Here is a 9775-nt window from a genome sequence, read left to right on the forward strand (position 1 = left end):
TTCTCACTTTTTCTGACCAGGCAAAATCATTTTTTACAGATAGTAACCATCGAAAGCAAGAGTACCACAAGTCAAACACAAAATGAAATGTTTGCCTCTTTTCTGATTGCTGCAAAGTATCCAAAACCAACTTTAAAGCTGTGTGAAGAAACCACAAAATGCCATGACCCGGATTCGAACCGGGGTTGCTGCGGCCACAACGCAGAGTACTCACCACTATACGATCATGGCAACTTTCTCGAGCCAGATAGGAGTCGAACCTACAATCTTCTGATCCGTAGTCAGATGCGTTATCCATTGCGCCACTGGCCCTGTTGGAGAAGCACCTCTACTTTCGCACCACTACTTTCGCACCACATCGATAAAGCAAAGGAAAAGCTGCAGCAGGAGGTTATTGCGAAACGTGCCTTTGTTGTTTTCTTACCAATCCAATCAGAAAAATAGGCAAATATTTCTGTCCAATCTCGATTTTGTGTTTCAGATGGAATAAATTTGTATCATCTGGAATTTATGTCTGAGGTTTCAATTTTTCTCACTTTTTCTGACCAGGCAAAATCATTTTTTACAGATAGTAACCATCGAAAGCAAGAGTACCACAAGTCAAACACAAAATGAAATGTTTGCCTCTTTTCTGATTGCTGCAAAGTATCCAAAACCAACTTTAAAGCTGTGTGAAGAAACCACAAAATGCCATGACCCGGATTCGAACCGGGGTTGCTGCGGCCACAACGCAGAGTACTCACCACTATACGATCATGGCAACTTTCTCGAGCCAGATAGGAGTCGAACCTACAATCTTCTGATCCGTAGTCAGATGCGTTATCCATTGCGCCACTGGCCCTGTTGGAGAAGCACCTCTACTTTCGCACCACTACTTTCGCACCACATCGATAAAGCAAAGGAAAAGCTGCAGCAGGAGGTTATTGCGAAACGTGCCTTTGTTGTTTTCTTACCAATCCAATCAGAAAAATAGGCAAATATTTCTGTCCAATCTCGATTTTGTGTTTCAGATGGAATAAATTTGTATCATCTGGAATTTATGTCTGAGGTTTCAATTTTTCTCACTTTTTCTGACCAGGCAAAATCATTTTTTACAGATAGTAACCATCGAAAGCAAGAGTACCACAAGTCAAACACAAAATGAAATGTTTGCCTCTTTTCTGATTGCTGCAAAGTATCCAAAACCAACTTTAAAGCTGTGTGAAGAAACCACAAAATGCCATGACCCGGATTCGAACCGGGGTTGCTGCGGCCACAACGCAGAGTACTCACCACTATACGATCATGGCAACTTTCTCGAGCTAGATAGGAGTCGAACCTACAATCTTCTGATCCGTAGTCAGATGCGTTATCCATTGCGCCACTGGCCCTGTTGGAGAAGCACCTCTACTTTCGCACCACTACTTTCGCACCACATCGATAAAGCAAAGGAAAAGCTGCAGCAGGAGGTTATTGCGAAACGTGCCTTTGTTGTTTTCTTACCAATCCAATCAGAAAAATAGGCAAATATTTCTGTCCAATCTCGATTTTGTGTTTCAGATGGAATAAATTTGTATCATCTGGAATTTATGTCTGAGGTTTCAATTTTTCTCACTTTTTCTGACCAGGCAAAATCATTTTTTACAGATAGTAACCATCGAAAGCAAGAGTACCACAAGTCAAACACAAAATGAAATGTTTGCCTCTTTTCTGATTGCTGCAAAGTATCCAAAACCAACTTTAAAGCTGTGTGAAGAAACCACAAAATGCCATGACCCGGATTCGAACCGGGGTTGCTGCGGCCACAACGCAGAGTACTCACCACTATACGATCATGGCAACTTTCTCGAGCCAGATAGGAGTCGAACCTACAATCTTCTGATCCGTAGTCAGATGCGTTATCCATTGCGCCACTGGCCCTGTTGGAGAAGCACCTCTACTTTCGCACCACTACTTTCGCACCACATCGATAAAGCAAAGGAAAAGCTGCAGCAGGAGGTTATTGCGAAACGTGCCTTTGTTGTTTTCTTACCAATCCAATCAGAAAAATAGGCAAATATTTCTGTCCAATCTCGATTTTGTGTTTCAGATGGAATAAATTTGTATCATCTGGAATTTATGTCTGAGGTTTCAATTTTTCTCACTTTTTCTGACCAGGCAAAATCATTTTTTACAGATAGTAACCATCGAAAGCAAGAGTACCACAAGTCAAACACAAAATGAAATGTTTGCCTCTTTTCTGATTGCTGCAAAGTATCCAAAACCAACTTTAAAGCTGTGTGAAGAAACCACAAAATGCCATGACCCGGATTCGAACCGGGGTTGCTGCGGCCACAACGCAGAGTACTCACCACTATACGATCATGGCAACTTTCTCGAGCCAGATAGGAGTCGAACCTACAATCTTCTGATCCGTAGTCAGATGCGTTATACATTGCGCCACTGGCCCTGTTGGAGAAGCACCTCTACTTTCGCACCACTACTTTCGCACCACATCGATAAAGCAAAGGAAAAGCTGCAGCAGGAGGTTATTGCGAAACGTGCCTTTGTTGTTTTCTTACCAATCCAATCAGAAAAATAGGCAAATATTTCTGTCCAATCTCGATTTTGTGTTTCAGATGGAATAAATTTGTATCATCTGGAATTTATGTCTGAGGTTTCAATTTTTCTCACTTTTTCTGACCAGGCAAAATCATTTTTTACAGATAGTAACCATCGAAAGCAAGAGTACCACAAGTCAAACACAAAATGAAATGTTTGCCTCTTTTCTGATTGCTGCAAAGTATCCAAAACCAACTTTAAAGCTGTGTGAAGAAACCACAAAATGCCATGACCCGGATTCGAACCGGGGTTGCTGCGGCCACAACGCAGAGTACTCACCACTATACGATCATGGCAACTTTCTCGAGCCAGATAGGAGTCGAACCTACAATCTTCTGATCCGTAGTCAGATGCGTTATCCATTGCGCCACTGGCCCTGTTGGAGAAGCACCTCTACTTTCGCACCACTACTTTCGCACCACATCGATAAAGCAAAGGAAAAGCTGCAGCAGGAGGTTATTGCGAAACGTGCCTTTGTTGTTTTCTTACCAATCCAATCAGAAAAATAGGCAAATATTTCTGTCCAATCTCGATTTTGTGTTTCAGATGGAATAAATTTGTATCATCTGGAATTTATGTCTGAGGTTTCAATTTTTCTCACTTTTTCTGACCAGGCAAAATCATTTTTTACAGATAGTAACCATCGAAAGCAAGAGTACCACAAGTCAAACACAAAATGAAATGTTTGCCTCTTTTCTGATTGCTGCAAAGTATCCAAAACCAACTTTAAAGCTGTGTGAAGAAACCACAAAATGCCATGACCCGGATTCGAACCGGGGTTGCTGCGGCCACAACGCAGAGTACTCACCACTATACGATCATGGCAACTTTCTCGAGCTAGATAGGAGTCGAACCTACAATCTTCTGATCCGTAGTCAGATGCGTTATCCATTGCGCCACTGGCCCTGTTGGAGAAGCACCTCTACTTTCGCACCACTACTTTCGCACCACATCGATAAAGCAAAGGAAAAGCTGCAGCAGGAGGTTATTGCGAAACGTGCCTTTGTTGTTTTCTTACCAATCCAATCAGAAAAATAGGCAAATATTTCTGTCCAATCTCGATTTTGTGTTTCAGATGGAATAAATTTGTATCATCTGGAATTTATGTCTGAGGTTTCAATTTTTCTCACTTTTTCTGACCAGGCAAAATCATTTTTTACAGATAGTAACCATCGAAAGCAAGAGTACCACAAGTCAAACACAAAATGAAATGTTTGCCTCTTTTCTGATTGCTGCAAAGTATCCAAAACCAACTTTAAAGCTGTGTGAAGAAACCACAAAATGCCATGACCCGGATTCGAACCGGGGTTGCTGCGGCCACAACGCAGAGTACTCACCACTATACGATCATGGCAACTTTCTCGAGCCAGATAGGAGTCGAACCTACAATCTTCTGATCCGTAGTCAGATGCGTTATCCATTGCGCCACTGGCCCTGTTGGAGAAGCACCTCTACTTTCGCACCACTACTTTCGCACCACATCGATAAAGCAAAGGAAAAGCTGCAGCAGGAGGTTATTGCGAAACGTGCCTTTGTTGTTTTCTTACCAATCCAATCAGAAAAATAGGCAAATATTTCTGTCCAATCTCGATTTTGTGTTTCAGATGGAATAAATTTGTATCATCTGGAATTTATGTCTGAGGTTTCAATTTTTCTCACTTTTTCTGACCAGGCAAAATCATTTTTTACAGATAGTAACCATCGAAAGCAAGAGTACCACAAGTCAAACACAAAATGAAATGTTTGCCTCTTTTCTGATTGCTGCAAAGTATCCAAAACCAACTTTAAAGCTGTGTGAAGAAACCACAAAATGCCATGACCCGGATTCGAACCGGGGTTGCTGCAGCCACAACGCAGAGTACTCACCACTATACGATCATGGCAACTTTCTCGAGCCAGATAGGAGTCGAACCTACAATCTTCTGATCCGTAGTCAGATGCGTTATACATTGCGCCACTGGCCCTGTTGGAGAAGCACCTCTACTTTCGCACCACTACTTTCGCACCACATCGATAAAGCAAAGGAAAAGCTGCAGCAGGAGGTTATTGCGAAACGTGCCTTTGTTGTTTTCTTACCAATCCAATCAGAAAAATAGGCAAATATTTCTGTCCAATCTCGATTTTGTGTTTCAGATGGAATAAATTTGTATCATCTGGAATTTATGTCTGAGGTTTCAATTTTTCTCACTTTTTCTGACCAGGCAAAATCATTTTTTACAGATAGTAACCATCGAAAGCAAGAGTACCACAAGTCAAACACAAAATGAAATGTTTGCCTCTTTTCTGATTGCTGCAAAGTATCCAAAACCAACTTTAAAGCTGTGTGAAGAAACCACAAAATGCCATGACCCGGATTCGAACCGGGGTTGCTGCGGCCACAACGCAGAGTACTCACCACTATACGATCATGGCAACTTTCTCGAGCCAGATAGGAGTCGAACCTACAATCTTCTGATCCGTAGTCAGATGCGTTATCCATTGCGCCACTGGCCCTGTTGGAGAAGCACCTCTACTTTCGCACCACTACTTTCGCACCACATCGATAAAGCAAAGGAAAAGCTGCAGCAGGAGGTTATTGCGAAACGTGCCTTTGTTGTTTTCTTACCAATCCAATCAGAAAAATAGGCAAATATTTCTGTCCAATCTCGATTTTGTGTTTCAGATGGAATAAATTTGTATCATCTGGAATTTATGTCTGAGGTTTCAATTTTTCTCACTTTTTCTGACCAGGCAAAATCATTTTTTACAGATAGTAACCATCGAAAGCAAGAGTACCACAAGTCAAACACAAAATGAAATGTTTGCCTCTTTTCTGATTGCTGCAAAGTATCCAAAACCAACTTTAAAGCTGTGTGAAGAAACCACAAAATGCCATGACCCGGATTCGAACCGGGGTTGCTGCGGCCACAACGCAGAGTACTCACCACTATACGATCATGGCAACTTTCTCGAGCCAGATAGGAGTCGAACCTACAATCTTCTGATCCGTAGTCAGATGCGTTATCCATTGCGCCACTGGCCCTGTTGGAGAAGCACCTCTACTTTCGCACCACTACTTTCGCACCACATCGATAAAGCAAAGGAAAAGCTGCAGCAGGAGGTTATTGCGAAACGTGCCTTTGTTGTTTTCTTACCAATCCAATCAGAAAAATAGGCAAATATTTCTGTCCAATCTCGATTTTGTGTTTCAGATGGAATAAATTTGTATCATCTGGAATTTATGTCTGAGGTTTCAATTTTTCTCACTTTTTCTGACCAGGCAAAATCATTTTTTACAGATAGTAACCATCGAAAGCAAGAGTACCACAAGTCAAACACAAAATGAAATGTTTGCCTCTTTTCTGATTGCTGCAAAGTATCCAAAACCAACTTTAAAGCTGTGTGAAGAAACCACAAAATGCCATGACCCGGATTCGAACCGGGGTTGCTGCGGCCACAACGCAGAGTACTCACCACTAAACGATCATGGCAACTTTCTCGAGCCAGATAGGAGTCGAACCTACAATCTTCTGATCCGTAGTCAGATGCGTTATCCATTGCGCCACTGGCCCTGTTGGAGAAGCACCTCTACTTTCGCACCACTACTTTCGCACCACATCGATAAAGCAAAGGAAAAGCTGCAGCAGGAGGTTATTGCGAAACGTGCCTTTGTTGTTTTCTTACCAATCCAATCAGAAAGATAGGCAAATATTTCTGTCCAATCTCGATTTTGTGTTTCAGATGGAATAAATTTGTATCATCTGGAATTTATGTCTGAGGTTTCAATTTTTCTCACTTTTTCTGACCAGGCAAAATCATTTTTTACAGATAGTAACCATCGAAAGCAAGAGTACCACAAGTCAAACACAAAATGAAATGTTTGCCTCTTTTCTGATTGCTGCAAAGTATCCAAAACCAACTTTAAAGCTGTGTGAAGAAACCACAAAATGCCATGACCCGGATTCGAACCGGGGTTGCTGCGGCCACAACGCAGAGTACTCACCACTATACGATCATGGCAACTTTCTCGAGCCAGATAGGAGTCGAACCTACAATCTTCTGATCCGTAGTCAGATGCGTTATCCATTGCGCCACTGGCCCTGTTGGAGAAGCACCTCTACTTTCGCACCACTACTTTCGCACCACATCGATAAAGCAAAGGAAAAGCTGCAGCAGGAGGTTATTGCGAAACGTGCCTTTGTTGTTTTCTTACCAATCCAATCAGAAAAATAGGCAAATATTTCTGTCCAATCTCGATTTTGTGTTTCAGATGGAATAAATTTGTATCATCTGGAATTTATGTCTGAGGTTTCAATTTTTCTCACTTTTTCTGACCAGGCAAAATCATTTTTTACAGATAGTAACCATCGAAAGCAAGAGTACCACAAGTCAAACACAAAATGAAATGTTTGCCTCTTTTCTGATTGCTGCAAAGTATCCAAAACCAACTTTAAAGCTGTGTGAAGAAACCACAAAATGCCATGACCCGGATTCGAACCGGGGTTGCTGCGGCCACAACGCAGAGTACTCACCACTATACGATCATGGCAACTTTCTCGAGCCAGATAGGAGTCGAACCTACAATCTTCTGATCCGTAGTCAGATGCGTTATCCATTGCGCCACTGGCCCTGTTGGAGAAGCACCTCTACTTTCGAAGCACCTCTACTTTCGCACCACTACTTTCGCACCACATCGATAAAGCAAAGGAAAAGCTGCAGCAGGAGGTTATTGCGAAACGTGCCTTTGTTGTTTTCTTACCAATCCAATCAGAAAAATAGGCAAATATTTCTGTCCAATCTCGATTTTGTGTTTCAGATGGAATAAATTTGTATCATCTGGAATTTATGTCTGAGGTTTCAATTTTTCTCACTTTTTCTGACCAGGCAAAATCATTTTTTACAGATAGTAACCATCGAAAGCAAGAGTACCACAAGTCAAACACAAAATGAAATGTTTGCCTCTTTTCTGATTGCTGCAAAGTATCCAAAACCAACTTTAAAGCTGTGTGAAGAAACCACAAAATGCCATGACCCGGATTCGAACCGGGGTTGCTGCGGCCACAACGCAGAGTACTCACCACTAAACGATCATGGCAACTTTCTCGAGCCAGATAGGAGTCGAACCTACAATCTTCTGATCCGTAGTCAGATGCGTTATCCATTGCGCCACTGGCCCTGTTGGAGAAGCACCTCTACTTTCGCACCACTACTTTCGCACCACATCGATAAAGCAAAGGAAAAGCTGCAGCAGGAGGTTATTGCGAAACGTGCCTTTGTTGTTTTCTTACCAATCCAATCAGAAAGATAGGCAAATATTTCTGTCCAATCTCGATTTTGTGTTTCAGATGGAATAAATTTGTATCATCTGGAATTTATGTCTGAGGTTTCAATTTTTCTCACTTTTTCTGACCAGGCAAAATCATTTTTTACAGATAGTAACCATCGAAAGCAAGAGTACCACAAGTCAAACACAAAATGAAATGTTTGCCTCTTTTCTGATTGCTGCAAAGTATCCAAAACCAACTTTAAAGCTGTGTGAAGAAACCACAAAATGCCATGACCCGGATTCGAACCGGGGTTGCTGCGGCCACAACGCAGAGTACTCACCACTATACGATCATGGCAACTTTCTCGAGCCAGATAGGAGTCGAACCTACAATCTTCTGATCCGTAGTCAGATGCGTTATCCATTGCGCCACTGGCCCTGTTGGAGAAGCACCTCTACTTTCGCACCACTACTTTCGCACCACATCGATAAAGCAAAGGAAAAGCTGCAGCAGGAGGTTATTGCGAAACGTGCCTTTGTTGTTTTCTTACCAATCCAATCAGAAAAATAGGCAAATATTTCTGTCCAATCTCGATTTTGTGTTTCAGATGGAATAAATTTGTATCATCTGGAATTTATGTCTGAGGTTTCAATTTTTCTCACTTTTTCTGACCAGGCAAAATCATTTTTTACAGATAGTAACCATCGAAAGCAAGAGTACCACAAGTCAAACACAAAATGAAATGTTTGCCTCTTTTCTGATTGCTGCAAAGTATCCAAAACCAACTTTAAAGCTGTGTGAAGAAACCACAAAATGCCATGACCCGGATTCGAACCGGGGTTGCTGCGGCCACAACGCAGAGTACTCACCACTATACGATCATGGCAACTTTCTCGAGCCAGATAGGAGTCGAACCTACAATCTTCTGATCCGTAGTCAGATGCGTTATCCATTGCGCCACTGGCCCTGTTGGAGAAGCACCTCTACTTTCGCACCACTACTTTCGCACCACATCGATAAAGCAAAGGAAAAGCTGCAGCAGGAGGTTATTGCGAAACGTGCCTTTGTTGTTTTCTTACCAATCCAATCAGAAAGATAGGCAAATATTTCTGTCCAATCTCGATTTTGTGTTTCAGATGGAATAAATTTGTATCATCTGGAATTTATGTCTGAGGTTTCAATTTTTCTCACTTTTTCTGACCAGGCAAAATCATTTTTTACAGATAGTAACCATCGAAAGCAAGAGTACCACAAGTCAAACACAAAATGAAATGTTTGCCTCTTTTCTGATTGCTGCAAAGTATCCAAAACCAACTTTAAAGCTGTGTGAAGAAACCACAAAATGCCATGACCCGGATTCGAACCGGGGTTGCTGCGGCCACAACGCAGAGTACTCACCACTATACGATCATGGCAACTTTCTCGAGCCAGATAGGAGTCGAACCTACAATCTTCTGATCCGTAGTCAGATGCGTTATCCATTGCGCCACTGGCCCTGTTGGAGAAGCACCTCTACTTTCGCACCACTACTTTCGCACCACATCGATAAAGCAAAGGAAAAGCTGCAGCAGGAGGTTATTGCGAAACGTGCCTTTGTTGTTTTCTTACCAATCCAATCAGAAAAATAGGCAAATATTTCTGTCCAATCTCGATTTTGTGTTTCAGATGGAATAAATTTGTATCATCTGGAATTTATGTCTGAGGTTTCAATTTTTCTCACTTTTTCTGACCAGGCAAAATCATTTTTTACAGATAGTAACCATCGAAAGCAAGAGTACCACAAGTCAAACACAAAATGAAATGTTTGCCTCTTTTCTGATTGCTGCAAAGTATCCAAAACCAACTTTAAAGCTGTGTGAAGAAACCACAAAATGCCATGACCCGGATTCGAACCGGGGTTGCTGCGGCCACAACGCAGAGTACTCACCACTATACGATCATGGCAACTT

General features: G+C 42.0%; 32 non-coding genes across 32 annotated transcripts; all 32 read right to left on the reverse strand.

The window, feature by feature from the left end:
• Positions 1-159: 159 nt before the first annotated feature.
• On the reverse strand, positions 160-231 carry TRNAH-GUG (transfer RNA histidin (anticodon GUG)). Its single transcript has one exon. It is a non-coding gene; the product is annotated as a tRNA-His (tRNA).
• An 8-nt stretch (positions 232-239) lies between these two features.
• On the reverse strand, positions 240-312 carry TRNAR-ACG (transfer RNA arginine (anticodon ACG)). Its single transcript has one exon. It is a non-coding gene; the product is annotated as a tRNA-Arg (tRNA).
• A 376-nt stretch (positions 313-688) lies between these two features.
• TRNAH-GUG (transfer RNA histidin (anticodon GUG)) lies at positions 689-760 on the reverse strand. Its single transcript has one exon. It is a non-coding gene; the product is annotated as a tRNA-His (tRNA).
• An 8-nt stretch (positions 761-768) lies between these two features.
• On the reverse strand, positions 769-841 carry TRNAR-ACG (transfer RNA arginine (anticodon ACG)). Its single transcript has one exon. It is a non-coding gene; the product is annotated as a tRNA-Arg (tRNA).
• A 376-nt stretch (positions 842-1217) lies between these two features.
• On the reverse strand, positions 1218-1289 carry TRNAH-GUG (transfer RNA histidin (anticodon GUG)). Its single transcript has one exon. It is a non-coding gene; the product is annotated as a tRNA-His (tRNA).
• An 8-nt stretch (positions 1290-1297) lies between these two features.
• On the reverse strand, positions 1298-1370 carry TRNAR-ACG (transfer RNA arginine (anticodon ACG)). Its single transcript has one exon. It is a non-coding gene; the product is annotated as a tRNA-Arg (tRNA).
• Positions 1371-1746: 376 nt separating this feature from the next.
• On the reverse strand, positions 1747-1818 carry TRNAH-GUG (transfer RNA histidin (anticodon GUG)). The gene has a single exon. It is a non-coding gene; the product is annotated as a tRNA-His (tRNA).
• Positions 1819-1826: 8 nt separating this feature from the next.
• Positions 1827-1899, reverse strand: TRNAR-ACG (transfer RNA arginine (anticodon ACG)). Its single transcript has one exon. It is a non-coding gene; the product is annotated as a tRNA-Arg (tRNA).
• A 376-nt stretch (positions 1900-2275) lies between these two features.
• TRNAH-GUG (transfer RNA histidin (anticodon GUG)) lies at positions 2276-2347 on the reverse strand. Its single transcript has one exon. It is a non-coding gene; the product is annotated as a tRNA-His (tRNA).
• A 457-nt stretch (positions 2348-2804) lies between these two features.
• TRNAH-GUG (transfer RNA histidin (anticodon GUG)) lies at positions 2805-2876 on the reverse strand. Its single transcript has one exon. It is a non-coding gene; the product is annotated as a tRNA-His (tRNA).
• Positions 2877-2884: 8 nt separating this feature from the next.
• TRNAR-ACG (transfer RNA arginine (anticodon ACG)) lies at positions 2885-2957 on the reverse strand. Its single transcript has one exon. It is a non-coding gene; the product is annotated as a tRNA-Arg (tRNA).
• Positions 2958-3333: 376 nt separating this feature from the next.
• On the reverse strand, positions 3334-3405 carry TRNAH-GUG (transfer RNA histidin (anticodon GUG)). Its single transcript has one exon. It is a non-coding gene; the product is annotated as a tRNA-His (tRNA).
• An 8-nt stretch (positions 3406-3413) lies between these two features.
• TRNAR-ACG (transfer RNA arginine (anticodon ACG)) lies at positions 3414-3486 on the reverse strand. The gene has a single exon. It is a non-coding gene; the product is annotated as a tRNA-Arg (tRNA).
• Positions 3487-3862: 376 nt separating this feature from the next.
• On the reverse strand, positions 3863-3934 carry TRNAH-GUG (transfer RNA histidin (anticodon GUG)). The gene has a single exon. It is a non-coding gene; the product is annotated as a tRNA-His (tRNA).
• Positions 3935-3942: 8 nt separating this feature from the next.
• On the reverse strand, positions 3943-4015 carry TRNAR-ACG (transfer RNA arginine (anticodon ACG)). The gene has a single exon. It is a non-coding gene; the product is annotated as a tRNA-Arg (tRNA).
• Positions 4016-4920: 905 nt separating this feature from the next.
• TRNAH-GUG (transfer RNA histidin (anticodon GUG)) lies at positions 4921-4992 on the reverse strand. Its single transcript has one exon. It is a non-coding gene; the product is annotated as a tRNA-His (tRNA).
• An 8-nt stretch (positions 4993-5000) lies between these two features.
• TRNAR-ACG (transfer RNA arginine (anticodon ACG)) lies at positions 5001-5073 on the reverse strand. The gene has a single exon. It is a non-coding gene; the product is annotated as a tRNA-Arg (tRNA).
• A 376-nt stretch (positions 5074-5449) lies between these two features.
• TRNAH-GUG (transfer RNA histidin (anticodon GUG)) lies at positions 5450-5521 on the reverse strand. Its single transcript has one exon. It is a non-coding gene; the product is annotated as a tRNA-His (tRNA).
• Positions 5522-5529: 8 nt separating this feature from the next.
• TRNAR-ACG (transfer RNA arginine (anticodon ACG)) lies at positions 5530-5602 on the reverse strand. The gene has a single exon. It is a non-coding gene; the product is annotated as a tRNA-Arg (tRNA).
• Positions 5603-6058: 456 nt separating this feature from the next.
• TRNAR-ACG (transfer RNA arginine (anticodon ACG)) lies at positions 6059-6131 on the reverse strand. The gene has a single exon. It is a non-coding gene; the product is annotated as a tRNA-Arg (tRNA).
• Positions 6132-6507: 376 nt separating this feature from the next.
• Positions 6508-6579, reverse strand: TRNAH-GUG (transfer RNA histidin (anticodon GUG)). Its single transcript has one exon. It is a non-coding gene; the product is annotated as a tRNA-His (tRNA).
• Positions 6580-6587: 8 nt separating this feature from the next.
• TRNAR-ACG (transfer RNA arginine (anticodon ACG)) lies at positions 6588-6660 on the reverse strand. The gene has a single exon. It is a non-coding gene; the product is annotated as a tRNA-Arg (tRNA).
• Positions 6661-7036: 376 nt separating this feature from the next.
• On the reverse strand, positions 7037-7108 carry TRNAH-GUG (transfer RNA histidin (anticodon GUG)). The gene has a single exon. It is a non-coding gene; the product is annotated as a tRNA-His (tRNA).
• Positions 7109-7116: 8 nt separating this feature from the next.
• Positions 7117-7189, reverse strand: TRNAR-ACG (transfer RNA arginine (anticodon ACG)). Its single transcript has one exon. It is a non-coding gene; the product is annotated as a tRNA-Arg (tRNA).
• A 473-nt stretch (positions 7190-7662) lies between these two features.
• TRNAR-ACG (transfer RNA arginine (anticodon ACG)) lies at positions 7663-7735 on the reverse strand. Its single transcript has one exon. It is a non-coding gene; the product is annotated as a tRNA-Arg (tRNA).
• A 376-nt stretch (positions 7736-8111) lies between these two features.
• Positions 8112-8183, reverse strand: TRNAH-GUG (transfer RNA histidin (anticodon GUG)). The gene has a single exon. It is a non-coding gene; the product is annotated as a tRNA-His (tRNA).
• Positions 8184-8191: 8 nt separating this feature from the next.
• TRNAR-ACG (transfer RNA arginine (anticodon ACG)) lies at positions 8192-8264 on the reverse strand. The gene has a single exon. It is a non-coding gene; the product is annotated as a tRNA-Arg (tRNA).
• A 376-nt stretch (positions 8265-8640) lies between these two features.
• TRNAH-GUG (transfer RNA histidin (anticodon GUG)) lies at positions 8641-8712 on the reverse strand. Its single transcript has one exon. It is a non-coding gene; the product is annotated as a tRNA-His (tRNA).
• Positions 8713-8720: 8 nt separating this feature from the next.
• On the reverse strand, positions 8721-8793 carry TRNAR-ACG (transfer RNA arginine (anticodon ACG)). Its single transcript has one exon. It is a non-coding gene; the product is annotated as a tRNA-Arg (tRNA).
• Positions 8794-9169: 376 nt separating this feature from the next.
• TRNAH-GUG (transfer RNA histidin (anticodon GUG)) lies at positions 9170-9241 on the reverse strand. Its single transcript has one exon. It is a non-coding gene; the product is annotated as a tRNA-His (tRNA).
• Positions 9242-9249: 8 nt separating this feature from the next.
• TRNAR-ACG (transfer RNA arginine (anticodon ACG)) lies at positions 9250-9322 on the reverse strand. The gene has a single exon. It is a non-coding gene; the product is annotated as a tRNA-Arg (tRNA).
• A 376-nt stretch (positions 9323-9698) lies between these two features.
• TRNAH-GUG (transfer RNA histidin (anticodon GUG)) lies at positions 9699-9770 on the reverse strand. The gene has a single exon. It is a non-coding gene; the product is annotated as a tRNA-His (tRNA).
• Positions 9771-9775: the final 5 nt, after the last annotated feature.

Source organism: Anomaloglossus baeobatrachus, chromosome 4, assembly GCF_048569485.1.
Source record: "Anomaloglossus baeobatrachus isolate aAnoBae1 chromosome 4, aAnoBae1.hap1, whole genome shotgun sequence".
NCBI lineage: Eukaryota > Metazoa > Chordata > Amphibia > Anura > Aromobatidae > Anomaloglossus > Anomaloglossus baeobatrachus.